The following is a 20963-nucleotide window of genomic DNA, read 5'->3' on the forward strand; positions in this document are numbered from 1 at the left end:
ACAAACATAGGCACAGACACCTGCATACACACACATTAATTTTGTACTGTAGATATGTGGTAGTGATGGAGTAGGGGCCTGAGGGCACAGTGTGTTGTGAAATCTGTGAATGTATTGTAATGTTTTTCAAATTGTATGAACTGCCTTAAATTTGCTGTACCCCAGGAAGCTAATGGAGATCCATAATAAATAATAATACAAATACAAATAATATTCAGAGCAGAGTGTTTTATAAGGTGTCCAGACATGCTGCTTTCTGCCATTTTAATTAAATGTTTTATTCTTAGTTACCTTGCTCAATCTCACTTCTGGTTTTTGGGTTACCTGGGTTTTTCTCCTTCTTAAATACCTACTTCCAGTATCAAGCTTGTTAGTCTGTCACGACTTCCGCTGAAGTCGGTCCCTCTCCTAGTTAGGGATCCCCATTGTTCCCGTGGCTAAGCCCTTCCCACTTCACGCCTTAGACAGTTGACCAATAGGGTCAGAGTTAATTAGGGAGGCCACCGCTCTCCTGGGAATGATGACGCAGGGGGGTCACAAGGAGAGAATCAGTCTCCACACTTCCCAGGAGTCACGTGTATCCCCTGTCACAGGCAGAGACAGCGGCTATGGAGACATAAGTCTCAGAATCTCTGCGTCAGGGGTACATTCGGTCCTCCACTTCATCTGCCTCCTCAAGTTTATTTTTTGTGAAGAAGAAGGAGGGAGGTCTGCGTCTGTGTATTGACTATCGAGCCCTTAACCAGATCACTGTGAAGTACAGTTACCCGCTACCTCATAGCCACAGCAATTGAGTCAATGCACGGGTCACGCTTCTTCACTAAACTAGATCTCAGGAGCGCTTATAACCTGGTGCGTATCCGGGACGGAGATGAGTGGAAGACAGCGTTCAGTACCACCTCATGGCATTATGAGTACCTCGTCATGTTGTACCGGTGAGTGAATGCTCCATCAGTCTTCCAAGCCTTTGTGGACGAGATTTTCAGGGACTTGCGTGGGCAGGGTGTAGTGGTGTATATCGATGACATTCTGATACACTCCGCTGCACGTGCCGAGCATGTGTCCTTGGTGCGCAAGGTGCTTGGTCAACTGTTGGAGCATGACCAGTATGTCAAGGCTGAGAAATGCCTGTTCTTCCAGCAGTCCGTCTCCTTCTTATGATACCGCATTTCCACCTCAGGGGTGGAGATGGAGAGTGACCGCATTTCAGCCGTGTGTAATTGGCCGACTCCTACCACGGTAAAGGAGGTGCAGCGTTTTTTAGGGTTTGCCAATTACTACCGGAGGTTTATCCTGGGTTTTGGTCAGGTAGCGGCTCCCATTACCTCACTGCTGAAGGGGGGCCCGGTGCGTTTGCAGTGGTCGGCTGAGGCGGACAGGGCTTTTGGTCACCTAAGGGCTCTGTTTACCTCAGCTCCCATGCTGGCGCATCCAGATCCCTCTTTGGCGTTCATGGTGGAGGTGGATGCGTCCGAGGCTGGGATAGGAGCCATGCTTTCAGCCCTTGGGAACGCCACCGAAGCTTCGCACCTGTGCCTTCTCCTCGAAGAAGCTTAGCCCGGCGGAGCGAAACTATGATGTGGGGGACCGGGAACTGTTGGCTGTGGTCAAGGCGTTGAAGGTGTGGAGACATTGGCTTGAGGGGGCTCAACACCCTTTTCTCATTTGGACTGACCACCGCAACCTGGAGTACAACCAGGCAGCAAGGAGAGTGAATCCTCGTCAGGCAAGGTGGCCATGTTTTTTACCCGTTTTGTTTTCACCCTTTCTTTCAGACCATGTTCCCAGAATGTTAAGGCAGACGCATTGTCCCGGTTGTATGACACAGAGGAGCGGCCCATGGATCCTACCCCATACTCCTGGCCTCCTGCCTGGTGGCACCGGTAGCATGGGAGCTGGACGCGGACATTGAGCGGGCGTTACGTGCAGAGCCTGCTCCCCTGCAGTGTCCCGCTGGGCATCTGTACGTCCCGTCTGCTGTCCGTGACAGGCTGATCTATTGGGCCCATGCGTCTCTCTCCTCTGGTCATCCAGGTATCGGTCGGACGGTGCGCCGTCTGAGTGGGAAGTACTGGTGGCCCACCCTGGCTAAGGATGTGAGGGTTTATGTTTCCTCCTGCTCGGTGTGTGCCCAGTGTAAGGCTCCTAGGCACCTGCCCAGAGGTAAGCTACACCCCTTACCTGTTCCACAACGGCCTTGGTCGCACCTGTCGGTCAATTTCCTCACCGATCTTCCTCCCTCACAGGGTAACACCACGATCCTGGTCATTGTGGACCATTTTTCCAAGTCCTGCCGTCTCCTTCCTCTGCCCGGTCTCCCTATTGCCCTACAGACTGCGGAGGCCTTGTTTACACACCTCTTCCGGCACTACGGGGTGCCTGAGGATATAGTGTCTGATCGGTGTCCCCAGTTCACTTTGAGGGTCTGGAGGGCATTCATGGAACGTCTGGGGGTCTCGATCAGCCCGATAGTAATGGGCAGGTGGAGAGAGTGAACCAGGATGTGGGTAGGTTTCTGCAGTCTTGCAGGACTGGCCGGGGGAGAGGGCGGCGTTCAACCCAAAACCTGCCCCTCCATCCTGCCCTGCATGAAGCTGGTGCCGCGGTTTGTGGGGCCATTTAAAGTCCCGAGGAGACTGAACAAGGTTAGTTAGCGTTTTCAGCCTACCACCTACCACCATTACTGTATTAACGGTAATCGGTTCCATGTGTCTCTCCTCAGGCCGGTGGTGGCTGGCCCGCTCCAGGAATCTGAGGTGCGTTTTGGACCCTTCAATGCGGCGGGAGTTCCACCGTCTTCGTCCGGATCGCCCTGCACCTCGCCCTCCGGGTTGTCCCCGAGGCCGGTGTCTGTACGCTACTGGAGCCGCGTGTCAAGGGGGTGGTACTGTCACGTCTTCTGCCGAAGTCAGTCCCTTTCCTTGTTCGGGCGGCATTCAGCGGTCGACTTCACCGGTCTTCTAGCCATCGCCTCTCCACTTTTCATTTTCCATTTGTTTTGTCTTGTTTTTCCGCACACCTGGTTCACATTCCCTCATCTGACTAAATGTATATTACCCTATGTTCCCCCCATGTCTGTGTGTGGAATTGTTTGATTGTTAAGTGTGGTTCGCTTCAGGCTGGTTTGCGCCGGGTATGTGTTTGACCCATGTGTTTTGTTTATTGTACCTTTTGTCTACTTTGGGCGTTATTGCTGTTTTCCTTGGGCATGAATAAAGTGCGCCTGTTATCACCCATCTCTGCTCTCCTGCACCTGACTTACCTTCAACCAGTTGTGCACAACGTGACATAGTCAAAGATACCTGGGGAGCAACAGCCTTAGAGTTTGCTGTTGCAATGCAAGAGGTTGTCTTACAGTAAGTTACATGATCTTGTGGTAACATTCTAGTCTATGAAGAAGCTAGAGTGATTGATAATATTTGGCCCTGTTCCGTATCAAATGTAAAATGTGTGACAGAGATTTATATACAAAGCCTTGAGCCGAGGTAAACACCTACACATCTTGATTTTGTTTAGTGGTGGAAAAAGTACCCAATTTTCATACTTAAGTAAAAGTAGTTACATTAATAGAAAATGACCCAAGTAAAAGTGAAAGTCACCCAGTAAAATGCTACTTGAGAAGTGGAGGTTCCTCAGAGGAGGAAGGGTAGGGTCATCCTCCTCAGTGAATTTCATAAAAATTAAATTGTTAAAAATAATTTAAAAAATCATTTTTAGATAAAACTATATTACATATACTCACGTCACCAAATAACTGATTGAAACACTATTTTACAAAGGTCTACAGTAGCACCATGGTGTAGCCGGAGGACAGCTAGGTTCCGTCCTCCTCTGGGTACATTTTCAATACAAAACCTAGGAGGCTCATGGTTCTCACCCCCTTCCATAGACTTACACAGTTATTATGACATACTCAACGACTTGTCATTGAGGGCAGGTGGTGCAGAGCCTTATTTTGGCATTAAATGTCACATATCAGTTTGTAATATGTAATCATTATATAAAGTGGCATTGTTTAAAGTGACTAATGATACATTTATTACATCCAATTATTAATTACTAAATCAAATCACATTTATATATATAGCCCTTCATACATCAGCTGATATCTCAAAGTGCTGTACAGAAACCCAGCCTAAAACCCCAAACAGCAAGCAATGCAGGTGTTGAAGCACATTGGCTAGGAAAAACTCCCTAGAAAGGCCAACACCTAGGAAGAAACCTAGAGAGGAACAACCACCCCCTATGAGGGGTGGCCAGTCCTTTTCTTGCTGTGCCGGGTGGAGATTATAACAGAACATGGCAAAGATGTTCAAATGTTCATAAATGATCAGCATGGTCAAATAATAGGTCTGGGACAGGTAGCACGTCCGGTGAACAGGTCAGGATTCCATAGCCACAGGCAGAACAGTTGAAACTGGAGCAGCAGCACAGCCAGGTGGAATGGGGACATCAAGGAGTCATCATGACAGGTAGTCCTGAGGCATGGTCCTAGGGCTCAGGTCCTCAGAGAGAGAGAGAAAGAAAGAAAGAAAGAATTAGAGAGAGCATACTTAAATTCACACAGGACACCGGGTAAGACAGGAGAAGTACTCCAGATATAACAAACTGACCCTAGCCCCCCGACACATAAACTACTGCAGCATAAATACTGGAGGCTGAGACAGGAGGGGTCAGGAGACACTGTGGCCCCATCCGATGATACCCCCGGACAGGGCCAAACAGGAAGGATATAACCCCACCCACTTTGCCAAAGCACAGCCCCCACACCACTAGAGGGACATCTTCAACAACCAACTCACCATCCTGAGACAAGGCCGAGTATAGCCCACAAAGATCTCCGCCACGGCACAACCCAAGGGGGTGGCGCCAACTGATAGAGGAATTAAATTCCTATATGTTTAATACCCAATTAAATGAATACACTCAGCCCATTTCTAAAGATTTGTAAGAAACGTATTTGCATAAAGACCAGTCTCAAAATCAAGCACTAGCGTTTATTCTCGAGAGTACTGAACACGATACAATTACCACAGGTTATAAACTGAAAATGACGTCATTAGTTTTCGAACTGTCCCGTCTCTTCTCCACTCCAGTACAATGGCAGTATAGTTCTCAAGCCTTCACACATCGTCTCTCACCAATTTAGATAATTTATGACCGAGGTCATAAGGTCTTCCTGTGTAGATAAGCATTCTAGCCAGTCTGACGATAAGTTCATTAATTTCTACCAAGGAACAGACAGTCATTGTTCTAATTCTTGATTATAATTAAACACATTATACTAGAATTAAAAGAAAATTCATACATCTATACAGTAACATAATAGTATTCTGATTAGTCAGTCCTGATTGAAATGTATACATAATTAGTCATTATTGATCAAAAATCCATTAACACCAACCCAGACAGGAAGAACACATCAGTGACACAACCCACTCCAGTGACTCCAGTGACGCACCCCTCCTAGGGACGGCATGAAAGAGCACCAGTAAGCTAGTGTCTCAGCCCCTGTAATAGGGTTAGAGGCAGAGAATCCCAGTGGAAAGAGGGGAACCGGCCAGGCAGAGACAGCAAGGGCGGTTCATTGCTCCAGAGCCTTTCCGTACTAAAGTGGCTAGAGATTTGAGTCAGTATGTTGTCAAGAGCAGCCACTCAATGTTAGTTATGGCTGTTTAACAGTCTGATGGCCTTGAGATATAAGCTGTTTTTCAGTCTCTTGGTCCCAGCTTTGATGGACTTGTACTGACCTCGCCTTCTGGATGATAGCGGGTGAACAGGCAGTGGCTCGGGTAGTTGTTGTCCTTGACAATCTTTTTGGCCTTCCTGTGACAACGGGTAATGTAGGTATCCTGGAGGGAAGGTAGTTTGCCCCTGGTGATGTGTTGTGCTGACCGCACTACCCTCTGGAGAGCCTTGCGGTTGAGTGCGGAGCAGTTGCCATACCAGGCTGTGATGCAGCCCGACAGGATGCTCTCTATTGTGCATCTGTAAAAGTTTGTGCGTGTTCGGTAACAAGCCACATTTCTTCAGCCTCCTGAGGTTGAAGAGGCGCTGTTGCGCCTTCTTCACCACGCTGTCTGTGTGGGTGGACCATTTCAGTTTGTCTGTGATGTGTACGCCGAGAAGCTTTAAACTTTCCACCTTCTCCACTACTCTCCTGTCTATGTAGATAGGGGGGTGCTCCCTCTGCTGTTTCCTGAAGTTCACGATCATCTCCTTTGTTTTGTTGACGTTGAGTGTGAGGTTATTTTCCTGACACCACACTCCAAGGGCCCTCACCTCCTCCCTGTAGGCTGTCTCGTCGTTGTTGGTAATCAAGCCTACCACTGTAGTGTCGTCTGCAAACTTGACGATTGAGTTAGCTTAGCCACGCAGTCATGGGTGAACAGGGAGTACAGGAGAAGGCTGAGAACTCACCCTTGTGGGGCCCCAGTGTTGAGGATCAGTGGGGTGGATGTGTTGTTTCCTACCCTCACCACCTGGGGGCGGCCCGTCAGAAAGTCCAGGACCCAGTAGCACAGAGCATGGTCGAGACCCAGGGTCTATAGCTTAATGACGAGTTTGGAGGGTACTATGGTGTTTAATGCTGAGCTGTAGTCTGTGAACTTCATTCTTACATAGCTATTCCTCTTGTCCAGATGGTTTAGGGCAGTGTGCAGTGTGATTGCGATTGTGTCGCCTGTGGACCTATTGGGGCACAAGGCAAATTGGAGTGGGTCTAGGGTATCAGGTAGGGTGGAGGTGATATGATCCTTGACTAGTCTCTCAAAGCACTTCATGATGACAGAAGTAAGTGCTTCATTTAGTAGTTTAGCTCAGTTACCTTAGCTTTCTTGGGGACAGGAACAATGGTGGCCCTCTTGAAGCATGAGTTCACAGCAGACTGGGGATTGATTGAATATGTCCGTAAACACACCAGCCAGCTGGTCTGCGCATGCTCTGAGGACATGGCTAGGGATGCCGTCTGGGACAGCAACCTTGCGTTTAAATGTTTTACTCACGTTGGCCACAGTAAAGGAGAGCCCACAGGTTTTGGTAGAGGGCCGTATCAGGGGCACTGTATTGTCCTCAAAGCAAGCAAAGAAGTTGTTTAAAGATGTCGGTGTCTGCGACGGGGCTCGTTTTCTTTTTGTAATCAGTGGTTGACTGTAGACCCTGCTACATATGTTACGTGTTTGAGCCATTAAATTGCGACTCTACTTTGTCTCTATACTGACGCTTAGCTTGTTTGATTATTTGTTTCTGTCGGCACGATGCGTGATAGAAACCGGGTCGCTGTACCAACTCTGATAACATATCCCGAGTGAGCCATACTGACGCTTAGCTTGTTTGATTGTTGGTTTCTGTCGGCGCGATGCGTGATAGAAACCGGGTGGCTGTACCAACTCTGATAACATATCCCGAGTGAGCCATGTTTCCGTGAAACAGAGAATGTTACAATCTCTGATGTCTCTCTGGAAGGCAACCCTTGCTTCGAATTTCATCTACCTTGTTGTCAAGAGACTGGACATTGTGGTAGTAGTAGTATACTCTGGAGTGATGAGCGATGTGCCCGTCTATGGAGCAGAAGACTGCTCTGTCCCTTCTGTGGCGCCGTTGTTTTGGGTCGCCTACTGGGATCAGATCCATTGTCTTGGTTGGGGGTCCAAACAGAGGATCCGCTTCGGGAAAGTCGCATTCCTGGTTGTATGTTGGTAAGTTGACACACATGGAAGGATTGTGCGTTCCTGGTTTAACTCAGGTAGTTGTTGTTGCCATCCTGTACCTGTCCCACAGGTGTGATGTTCGGATGTACCGATCCTGTGCAGGTGTTGTTACACGTGGTCTGCCACTGCGAGGACAATCAGCTGTCTGTCCTGTCTCCCTGTAGCGCTGTCTTAGGCGTCTCACAGTACGGACATTGCAATTTATTGCTCTGGCCACATCTGCAGTCCTCATGTCTCTTTGCAGCATGCCTAAGGCACATTCACGCAGATGAGCAGGGACCCTGGGCATCTTTCTTTTGGTGTTTTTCAGAGTCAGTAGAAAGACCTCTTTAGTGTTCTAAGTTTTCATAACTGTGACCTGAATTGCCTACCGTCTGAAAGCTGTTAGTGTCTTAACGACCGTTCCACAGGTGCATGTTCATTAATTGTTTATGGTTCATTGAACAAGCATGGGAAACCCTTTACAATGAAGATCTGTAAAGTTATTTGGATTTTTACGAATTAACTTTGAAAGACAGGGTCCTGAAAAAGTGACTCTCGACCGGACCGGGCTATGTGAAGCTAGCTACAATAATGATTAGGCACAATAATGGAATTTGCAGTTTGCCTTCAAAATAAAAGTATGTCATTGCCAGTGATGCAAATGAAAACAAATAGTTGAATTATGCCATACTTTTATTTTGAAGGTTAACCGCCAAGCCGGCTTGTCGTTGATCCTTATTGTGGCTATCTTCAAATAGATAGGTCCGACCACCATTAATCAAATAGAACTGTCTTATAATTTATGGTTATTTTAGATGATGACAGTTAGCTATATAGTTAGCTACTGAAACAGATTATGTCGTGTTATTTGACATGTCAAATAGTGTTATTTGACGTGTATCTTTTTTGACACGCAAAGACCCAAATGGCGTTCCATAGAAATCCTGGGGCAAAAAGTATTTAGTCAGCCACCAATTGTGCAAGTTCTCCCGCTTCAAAAGATGAGAGAGGCCTGTAATTTTCATCATAGGTACACTTCAACTATGACAGACAAAATGAGAAAAAAAAATCCAGAAAATCACATTGTATGATTTGTTATGAATTTATTTGCAAATTATGGTGGAAAATAAGTATTTGGTCAATAACAAAAGTTTATCTCAATACTTTGTTATATACCCTTTGTTGGCAATGACAGAGGTAAAACGTTTTCTGTAAGTCTTCACAAGATTTTCACACACTGTTGCTGGTATTTTGGCCCATTCCTCCATGCAGATCTCCTCTAGAGCAGTGATGTTTTGGGGCTGTTGCTGGGCAACACGGACTTTCAACTCCCTCCAAAGATTTTCTATGGGGTTGAGATCTCGGTCGGTAGGGGTGTCCTTGTCTCATCGCGCACCAGCGACTCCTGTGGCGGGCTGGGCGCAGTGTGCGCTAACCAAGGTGGCCAGGTGCACGGTGTTTCCTCCGGCGCATTGGTACGGTTGGCTTCCGGGTTGGATGTGTTAAGAAGCAGTGCGGCTTGGTTGGGTTGTGTATCGGAGGATGCATGACTTTCAACCTTCGTCTCTCCCGAGCCCTTACAGGAGTTGTAGTGATGAGACAAGATAGTAGCTACTACAACAATTGGATACCACGAAATTGGGGAGAAAAAGGGGTTTAAAAAAAAAAGGATAAAACCTTTATACGCAACTCCATGGGCCAGAAAAGGTTAAATGCATTGGCCATGCTGTCAATCCAGCATGACTTCATCCAGAGAATGCCAGACTTTGATGACAAAGTAATTAAGAAGTTTAGATTGTGAATTTACTGAACATGAATGTAAAAATGTTTGTGTATGGTTCAAAAGTAAAAACTCATGTCGACATTCACTATTATTGGAAGAGAATGCAGTTCTTATCAAGTTACACAAATACATAAGGAGTCAGTAGAAACAATATTTATTTAAGCCATAAGCTCCCCTCAGCCATAAGCTCCACTCTAGGGACATCTTTATCTAGACCCTAAAAGTTTGAGGGCACTGTTTGTCAATGTTATAGTGCATTTAATGTATTGTTTAGAGTTGTGTAGTGGTTTTGCTGGCATGCATCTAAAATAAATGTTGTTTGCCCCACCAAGATTGACATGCTAAAATCTCCACGGAGTGTAACATTACTGCATGATTGTAGTGGGTTTACTAACGTGTTAGTTCTATTAGCTATGTTGACTGTGACGATACTTTAGCTAAAATGGAGACAACTATGTAGGCTTTGTGTAGCGGTTTGGCTTGGAAAGTTTATTTTGCCTAGTCAGAAGGGGAAGAGGTGAGAGAAGGAGAGTGCATAGATGCAAGAAGGAATACAACGTGGCCACCATAGACATACATACTAGCTAGACCTACAAAACCCCTAGACAATACAAAACCTAGCATACCCACCCTCGTCACAGCCTGACCTAACCAAAATATAAAGAAAACAGAGAAATTAAAGGTCAGAGAGTGACAAAATATATTATAGCTGTTACCATTGTTTTGAGATAATGTATAGGAAATCATTTTGAAATTGAATCGATTAGATGCTGTGACCAATTAACAAAATTAAAAGTCTTGATTGATAGTTGCTAATGAATAGTACGGGGGAAATGCAATCCATATTGCTGAGATATTCACAGCTTTCTTTCCTTTGATTTCCCATAAGAAATCAGTTAAACTGTTGTAGAATGTCTGTTTCAAATGTATTTAAATTACTGTATATGTGATATATGCATACGATGTGTATGAATGTAATTTGTACACTAATACTGGAGTAGAATGTGATAAGAATGACTTACTTAATTTGGCTAGTTGGACTACCATGATGGTGTAGCTCTAAAACATCCATCTAAAACCACTGGCAATTTATTATTGGTACGAGATATAAATGTATTCCTGTTGACAAACCAAACATTCTTGCCCCACAACGGGTTATGGATGATCTCCTATGGTTTGTGGACTCCTATGCCAGGATGGGCTGCTGATTGGACATTTTATTCTGGAGACATGCTGTCAGGTGACAGCACATGACAGGTGGTTAAAGACAATCAAGGAGAGTGAAAATAACTCAATGTAACGGTTTTCTTCATCTGAAGGAGAGGCGGACCAAAATGCAGCGTGGTGGTTATTCATGTTCTTTAATAAAGGAACTATACATGAAATAACTAACAAAACAAGAAATGTGAAAACTCAAAACAGCCCTATCTGGTGCAAACACAGAGACAGGAACAATCACACACAAACACACAGTGAAACCCAGGCTACCTAAGTATGATTCTCAATCAGAGACAACTAATGACACCTGCCTCTGATTGAGAACCATACTAGGCCGAAACATAGAAATACCCAAAACCTAGAAAAACAAACATAGACTGCCCACCCAACTCACGCCCTGACCATACTAAGTAAATACAAAACAAAGGAAATAAAGGTCAGAACGTGACACTCAAACCCCAGGATATTTGAAAGACAATGAGAAATGTAGAGGATTTGCCATTAATTTATGTTTTATAGTAATGAAGCATTAAAAAGTAAATGACCTCCAGCTGGAAGCCTGTTTGGGCTAGAGAGGGAACTGGGAGGGATAACAGGGAGCCCCCCTGTTGAACCCCATATACGATGGGGTGGGGGTGGGGGTGCACATTGTACGTTTATACAGGATTCCTGATTGGACTGCATGGCATCCGTAAGGGCCCCTGATCCATAAAGGACACGTGTAATGGGCCATTGGAGTGTATTTAATCACACACACATATACATACACACACACACACATGTTATCTTATTCTATCCTCGTTGGGACCTAAAATTAATTTCCATTAGAGATCCTATTTTTCCTAACCCTAACCCTAACCCCAACCTTAACCTGTAAACCTAACCCAAACCCTAAACCCAACTCCTAACCTTAAACCTAAAACAGCCTTTGTCCTCATGGAGACGTGGGAAATCATAAACCAGTTTTCCATTTTCTAACTGTTTTGCGCTCTGGAACGTTTTGATTTTCATTTACTTTCTCAAATCCCTGACTGCAAGAAGTGATTTAAATTGTTACTGTTATAGTGTTCAGTATCAATAACTCCTCAGAAATCCAATTTGGCAATCTCACTGATATTTCCTGATAGTCGGAATTCAACTGAGAGGAATTTGTAGCCATCAGTATTTCCTCAGGTGGTACACATACACGTTTTCCAACACAATTCCAATTAAACTTCCAAACAGGCTAAATTAACTTGTGCAGAGAAATGATAACTGCAGACGGGTATTTGATTGCTTGAGGCAACTAAAAACACTGTTAGCAAAGAGTGTTTCAGCTCAGCATGCTGAATCTGTGTCATCAGCAGTGCTGAGGACCTGTGCTAGTTTCCCTGAGACTCTCCTGGCAACTGTTCGGGGCACAGAAGCCCAGATTAATCTAGGAAACGCCTTGTATTTTTCTTTATTGAAAACCACCAATAAGGAACTCAACCAGCCCGCCAATCGCAATTGAGCAGTAATTAATTTCTTCCTGGGTGCTTGGGTGGGCGTTTTCCAGGTGGAGGATGAATATGATGAGGATGCTGCGTTACGCTGCGGCCCCACTGGTCCCCTGGGCTACACGCACTACTAGTCTGATTTTAAAAACAGACTTCACCAGACTGGAAACCAGGCATAGACAGTAATGGGAAGAACCTGTGGAAACACAAGGCTGAGAGAAAGGGAGAGAGAAAGGAGGGGATGACGAGAGAGAGAATGATCGAAGGAGAGAAGGGAGCAAACGGGGGAAGAGCAGGGAAGGGGAAAGGGTTTCTAACTCCCCCATGGCATACAGGATGGGAATCGATAGGGTAAAGTGTCCTTTAATGTCCGGTGCTTCCAAGCGAATAGGCTCACCAATGAGCGGTGTGAACATCAACACAATCATACTGTACCATAGGGGACCATTCAGATAACAGGTGGCCAAACAGCCTCTGCAGCCTGAGGCTGCTGCAGTAGTTTATAAAACCAGATTGAAACGATACGCCTTCCCTTGTCCCTAATCTAAACATTTTAGCAATTATGAAGATAATTTAGAAGGGTATTTGCCTGGCAAGCAATTAGATGAGCTAAGTCATTGGTGCTGCTATGTAAGCCATCCATCACTGTGTAGCACGCTGCAGGTTCAGATGTCATTAGCTGGGGGTTTTGTCTGTTCTTGTCGGGAGATGACGGGAACAGTCCCTCAGAGGCCCATAGTAAATCTGTCCGTGCTCCTGATTCACTGGGCTGTAAACGTCTCAGTGACTGTGTGATTACAGGGCCGGTGCCGCCCGAGTCTCCGCTATCTGGGCCTGGGCTGAGTAGGTCTGCTTGGGAAGAGATGAAGTGAAGAAAGACAGAGTCCTGTCATTACCCAGGACAGGCACCAACACCACTACACTGTACAGTAGACTGCTGTAGTGTGGAGGGAAGAGGCTCTGCATGACAGAACAACACCCCAGGTCACAAGGTGCTGCAGAGCCAATGAAAACTTAACAAGGTGGTACATTTGTAACTATCTTTCATTGCTATTATTATCTATCCTATGAACTGACACTTTTTATCCAAGCCTTCACAAACGCAGCAGGTATTTATATGGCATAGTTACATAGTTACATAGTAGGTAAAGTTTTCCTCAAGGGCAAAGAGGAGCATCATGCCGCCACTCCTTTAGTTAAACTTGCTACCCTCTGTAAACTCATTGGTTATATCTGCATTGCGTGTTTCATTCTTTAATCTAATCAACCTACTAATAGACCAATTAGTCAACTTCTTAGTAAACCTAATGTGCCTCTGCTCACTGATGTCTGCCTGACTATTGAACATTTCCATGAGTACTTGACAGAGTAGCTTCAGTTAATCCTCTCCAGCTTGCAGATCAGAAGCACCTGTTTTCCTGAGGTTTTAAAGTGCCTGGCACAGCAGAGAGACCACAGCCATTTGATGTATGGGAAACTTGAGTAGAAGTGGCAGTTGGTAACTGCATCATATATTGTGAAGTGACCATATAGAGAGAGCTCCAAATTGAAAATCAATGCAAGGTTTATGGCCGTTTAACCAGAAAATATGCTGTCTCAGGGGGTCACAGTGTGTATATACACAGGCTTATCTCCTGTCTGAAATCATAGCAGACAGTCAACACATTAAACACATGCTTTTGTTTAGCTTCACTGTTGAAAGGGAATGTCAGCTATGTGTCTATGAATATCCAATACTTCACATGCATGGCAAGCTTATTGCTGATGAATTCATTGCTGAACGTAGCAGCTTGCCTTCTTCTAACTGCTAACAGATTGCTTGGGTTTGGGAGAATCTCAGGATGAGGTCATTTGTACTTCTTGCATATATTCTATATAGACAGACGCATGTAAAGAAGTTATCAGCTGAATGCAAAAACAGCTCCTTTGGGGTCTCATTTTTATCTCATCAGAAAAGAAAGATGCAACAGCCTTTTCCCGTCAGAAAATGTCATGCTCTATCTTCCAAAACCACACTGTCAGGCTTCGAAGAGTGATGGGTGTGGAGTCAGGCGCAGAGAGCAGAGGATTTGGAAAAAACACTTTATTCTGTACAATCACAGCGCACAAAGAGGGTGACGCCGAACACAGGCGTAAAAAACTCCAAAATATACTACACTGGTACATACGCTGTACAGCGGAAAATCCAAAAGACAGGAACACTCCTGGACCAAAAACAGCAAACAAGCCCGAACACAGGCGGGCTAACTGAACTTAAATAACCCCAACCCCAAACAAGGAGCAGGTGAAACCAATTAGACCAAACAAAACGAAAAGGGGAAAAGGGATCGGTAGCAGCTAGTAGACCAGCGACGACGACCACCGAGCGCCACCCGAATGGGAAGGGGAGCCAACTTCGGGGATATTCGTGACACACACTCAGTTTTACACATTTTGTTTAGTGGAAAGGCTCACAAGCTGCTTCTCTCAAGTTCGTCTGAACCAACTCTGTATAGTCTCTTTTCACAGCTAGGTCTGGATTAGACACATGTAGGCCTTGTCCGATGGTGGTGGATGGCAGCAGTACAGCACTGTAATTGTCCCTGACAGAGTGAAAGTGTGCTGCCTCTACTAATAGGGACTTGCATTGTGTTGGCCATGTCAATCACTGGCAGTCTCTATGGGGGTACCACAGGGTTCAATTCTCGGGCTGACTTTTTTCTCTGTATATAACAATGATGTTGCTCTTGCTGTAGTTGATTCCTTGATTGATCCACCTCTACGCAGACAACACCATTCTGTAAACATCTGGCCCATCTTTGGACACTGTATTAACAAACCTCCAAACGAGCTTCAATGCCATACAACTCCTTCCGTGGCCTCCAACTGTTCTTAAACGCTAGTAAAACTAAATGCATGCTCTTCAACCGATCACTGCCCGCACCCGCCCGCCCAACTAGCATCACTACTCTGGACTGTTCTAACTTGGAATTTGTGGACAACTAAAAATACCTAGGTGTCTGGCTAGACTGTAAACTCTCCTTCCAGACACATAATAAACATCTCAATCCAAAATGAAATCTACAATCAGCTTCCTATTTTGCAACAAAGCCTCCTACACTCAAGCTGCCTAACATACCTTCGTAGAACTGACCATCCTACCCATCCTCGTCTTCGGCAATGTAATTTACAAAACAGCCTCCAACACTCTACTCAACAAACTGGATGCAGTCTATCACAGTGCCATCTGTTTTGTCACCAAAGCCCCATATACCACCCACCACTGCGACCTGTATGCTCTCGTCAGCTGGCCCTTGCTACATATTCGTTGCCAGACACACTGGCTCCAGGTCATCTATAAGTCTGTTCTAGGTAAAGCTCCGCCTTATCTCAGCTCACTGGTCACCATAACAACACCCATCCGTAGCACGCGCTCCAGCAGGTATATCTCACTGGTCATCCCCAAAGCCATTCCCAAAGCCTTTCCTTCCAGTTCTCTGCTGCCAATGACTGGAACGAATTGCAAAAATCTCTGAAGTTGGAGACTTATATCTCCCTCACTAACTTTAAGCATCAGCTACCTGAGCAGCTTAACGATCGCTGCAGCTGTACTATTTGTAAATAGCCCATCCAACTACCTACCTCATCCCCATATTGTTTTATGAACTTTTTTGCTCTTTTGCATGCTAGTATTTCCAGTATTTCTACTTGCACATCATCATCTGCACATCTATTACTCTAGTGTTAATTTTCTAAATTGTAATTACTTCGCTACTATGGCCTATTTCTTGCGTAACCTCCTTACGCCATTTGCACACACTGTATATAGACTTTTTCTATTGTGTTATTGACTGTACGTTTGTTTATTCCATGTGTAACTCTGTGTTGTTTTTTGCTTTGCTTTATCTTGACCTGGTTAAATAAAGGTGAAATAAAAAAAAATGTTTAAAAAATCTGCTCTGTAGGCTGGACCAGGCTCGGCTGGGATAGACCAGCCAATGACACAGGCTGAATAAAATTGTTCTGTTTTCGTAATAACCTGTCGCCATGGCATTTTCTAGGTGACAGCCTGCATGCATGAACAAGAGTTCCACCACTGATGTTTAGCTGATTGGATGTGGAACCCTAACCCAAACCCAGCAGTGACCGACGGGGCAACAGATGAAAAAAGATAAGTCTTCAGTAAAAGGCAGATCATCGCAATTGAAATGCTGCGTTTCCTCAGTCAAAGTAAGAGCATGTTTGGCCTTTCTGAGGTGAATTATACGATTATTCAGGCTAGAGACTCATCTTGCTGCACAAGGTCACAAATACATCAGTAGGCAGTTGAGGTAAATAGGTTGTTTGGGGGAAGATTGAATCATAAAAATTCACATTCAATAATTCTAGAACTCCATTACTCTGGCCTGTGTTTTACCACCCGAATTCTCCTGCCTTTACATGTTATTTTCCATTCCATGTCTGTATTGAGATTAGGTAATGTCTTGTTTTTAAAGCACTATTGATATAGCAGTAGAGGACCGGGATACGGTTGCTTTATCTTCTTTATGTGCCCATTTCTCTCCTTACCATGTCATTACCAGGGCTGGGTGGGAATGACCGCCTCTCCCCCACCACAGATTGTTCAATAGGAACTCATAGGGAGTGGGAGGATCGGGGTGAGAACACCGTCCAATATACCTGCCACCAGGAGGCCTGGAGGGATGTACTGGTAGGTTTGGAAGACATACTCTCATTCGTGTTAGTGAGTTTATATCTGTTTCGATCAATCTCTACATCTCTTGGATTGTCAAATTAACTGAACAAAAATGTTTTTACTGCTTTTATTTCCTACAATAGACTATGTATTTTGTGTTCAGTTTGTACATTGGTAATGAAGTGGAATTATATTCAGTATTCCACCCCACATTCAGTACTCCACCCCACGTTCAGTATTTCACCCCACGTTCAGTATTTCACCCCACATTCAGTATATCACTTCACTCTCAGTATTCCACCCCACATTCAGTACTCCACCCCACGTTCAGTACTCCACCCCACATTCAGTACTCCACCCCACGTTCAGTATTTCACCCCACGTTCAGTATTTCATCCCACATTCAGTATATCACCCCACATTCAGTATATCACCTCACTCTCAGTATTCCACCCCTCATTCAGTACTCCACCCCACGTTCAGTACTCCACCCCACGTTCAGTATTTCACCCCACGTTCAGTATTTCACCCCACATTCAGTACTCCACCCCAAGTTCAGGACTCCACCCAACGTTCAGTATTTCACCCCACGTTCAGTATTTCACCCCACATTCAGTATATCACCTCACTCTCAGTATTCCACCCCACATTCAGTACTCCACCCCACGTTCAGTACTCCACCCCACATTCAGTACTCCACCCCACGTTCAGTATTTCACCCCACGTTCAGTATTTCATCCCACATTCAGTATATCACCTCACTCTCAGTATTCCACCCCTCATTCAGTACTCCACCCCACGTTCAGTACTCCACCCCACGTTCAGTATTTCACCCCACGTTCAGTATTTCACCCCACATTCAGTACTCCACCCCACGTTCAGGACTCCACCCAACGTTCAGTATTTCACCCCACGTTCAGTATTTCACCCCACATTCAGTATTTCACCCCACCTGTAAGTGGTTCATTTAATGTGTACATTAAATTAGTGTGATTTGTTGCACATTGAAAACTGCTTTGTGTTGAAAGCAGAAATTGTCATCCTACCTAAAACCACCAACAGAGACACTCACCTGTATTGAGCTATTACCGTCTTATCTTGAGCCAATGAGGATGCAGCGAGGGGACATTACATAACAATTATGTGTGAGGAGAAGACCAAGGCTGTTAATGTACAGTATCCTCCCCTCCCCAAGACAGGAGAGAGAGGATTTAATTAGGCTTATGATCCTGAACACTGTCTTTTTTGGCGATCGGTGAAGTTCGAGATCACAACATCATTTTCAGGCAGGAAGGAACACGCTGGAGGGAACATGCGTGAGACAGACAGACAATCGGAGGTCGTGCACTTGGAGGTGCGCAGGGGAACACAAACACCCCTGCCACTCAAAATGACTGATTACCATTCAAGACAGGTTGTGAAAAGTCAATTCACCAGCCAGTCACAGAATCGACCCCCTCTATCCCCCTACCTCATTTACACCGGCCCACAAGCCTCCCACACCACTCCTTGGGGTATTCACAATGTATAATCATTCAAATACCCCCAGCGGATCACTTGTACTATGATTTTCTAAGGCATGTTATGAGAACCTACATGAGGCAGTGCTGTTGCCATTAGTCCCCCATGGCCACTGCGGCTAGACTGTGGGTGATGGATGTGATTGATAGAGGGAGACCGTTTTCTCACATTTTTCACACGTTTATTCTCATATGCCCTTGTAGTGCGGAATTCATTTAGAATGAACCAAATTGTTTTGTGCAATTACTTATTATCCATTCTAGCAATCATTGAAAGCTTCAGGAAGCAAGCAGTGCTTCTCAGTTTTATTTCAGGAGCTGCAGCTGGAGTAATGGTCAAGGCCATACATAATGTAAAGACCCACTGTATATGATGCAGACTCACTATAGTATAGGGCCTTCAAACTCAACGCTGGACCTCGAAACCAGTTCCACTTGATTTTTTCATTGTTCTCCTCTAATTAGGGACTGATTTAGACATGGGACACATGGTGGGTGCAATGAATGATCAGGTGGAACAGAAAACCAGCAGGCTCTGGATCTCCTAGTGTAGGAGTTGAATATCCCTGGTATAGAGTATCTCAACACTTTAAAGAAGTGTTGCCTAATAGACAGTCAGCAGATAATGTTGGCTCCAATGATATGTATTAACTCTAGATTACTATGGGGCTCTGTTTTGAAACCACTGAGCAGCCATGTTGGTACTTCTCTATTTTGGAAGCAATAGAAATTAATTTGTTAATGTCTACATTAGTTTTTGACAAGTATATTATATTACAAATACCTAAATGCATTCTTTTTAAATTATATTATGTAAACTGAACATAAAATAGAAAAACATATTCCTCAAACAATTGTTTTATGAGAGTACAAATGTTACTGTCCACACTACAACTAAGAAATGCTTAAATACCTGTAATTTGTATTTAATTTTTTGTATTGAAATACTGTAGAATCCAATTCATTCCTGTGACTGCTGGTGGCTTCAAAGCCTCTCATTGGCCATTACATAGCATCAGCAATCCAGGGTTTATACACATAATTGGTTGGCTCTTTGGCCCATACGTTCTCTCCTAAGTGCTTGTACACATGTGTTCCATCCTTCTCTCCAGAGATGGAATTGGTCTGAGCTTTCTTTGTGTTCACTGTATTTACAGCCTTCATCTGATCAGGTGAATAGCTGTGTGCTCAAACTGACCTTCACATCCAGAAGAGAGCCATGCCCAACAACCCCACAGTGCCACCGACAGCACAGCCTGGCCCTGATATATTACAGTCCACTACTGCACTCCCTGACGCTGACTGACGGTTTATGTCTTACTGGCATATGCTGCCTGGATGTGGAAAGGCTATAGGTGTGTTGATACAAGACAAACCGCTACACAGCTAGGTGCATCCACGGGCACTATGAGGAGTAGGGAGCATAACATCTAAAGCAAATGTTCAGTATCTCCAAAGGAGATTCATGTCTGACACTATACTTTCTGTATGTGTTATCACATCTGCCTTTTTAGCCATTTTCTATGTACTCTACCAGGCACCAGGTATAGTACATAGTAGAATCCTCCACTAGTGACTGCTGCAACTTCAGCCTTAGAATGCAGGGCAGGGCTTAGGTTCTGTTCCATAGACTTCTCTCAGGGACTTTCCCAAACCCCTGCTTCCGGTGACCATGAAGGATTACCGTTCTTGGATAATAGGCTTTTGACAAGAGGATAGATTGCCTGTATTTATACGGGGGAGTAGAAACAACAACTCAACTGCCTCTGACTTTGATTTCCTAACACATCCTTTTGATGGTTGGACAGAGAAAAACTTCTATAATCAAATCAAATTTCAAATCAAATGTATTTATATAGCCCTTCGTACATCAGCTGACATCTCAAAGTGCTGTACAGAAACCCAGCCTAAAACTCCAAACAGCAAGCAATGCAGGTGTAGAAGCACGGTGGCTAGCAAAAACTCCCTAGAAAGGCCAAAACCTAGGAAGAAACCTAGAGAGGAACCAGGCTATGTGTGGTGGCCAGTCCTCTTCTGGCTGTGCCGGGTGAAGATTATAACAGAACATGGCCAAGATGTTCAAATGTTCATAAATGACCAGCATGGTCCAATAATAATAAGGCAGAACAGTTGAAACTGGAGCAGCAGCACGGCCAGGTGGACTGGGGACAGCAAGGAGTCATCATGTCAGGTAGTCCTGAGGCATAGTCCTAGGGCTCAGGTCCTCCGAGAGAGAGAAAGAAAGAGAGAAAGAGAGAATTAGAGAGAGCACACTTAAATTCACACAGGACACCGAATAGGACAGAAGAAGTACTCCAGATATAACAAACTGACCCTAGCCCCCCGACACATAAACTACTGCAGCATAAATACTGGAGGCTGAGACAGGAGGGGTCAGGAGACACTGTGGCCCCATCCGAGGACACCCCCGGACAGGGCCAAACAGGAAGGACATAACTATAATGTATTCTTGGGGGGGGCAGCAGCACCATGATTCATTTATTAAGTTCTCTGAATTAGTACTAAAGAAATAGAGATTGATTTCCTGCTCCTCAGTTCATGGTACACTATGGTGTTTCTACATTGTGGGTTCTCATA

This window comes from Oncorhynchus clarkii, chromosome 25 (assembly GCF_045791955.1).
Source record: "Oncorhynchus clarkii lewisi isolate Uvic-CL-2024 chromosome 25, UVic_Ocla_1.0, whole genome shotgun sequence".
NCBI classification, from domain to species: Eukaryota; Metazoa; Chordata; class Actinopteri; order Salmoniformes; family Salmonidae; genus Oncorhynchus; species Oncorhynchus clarkii.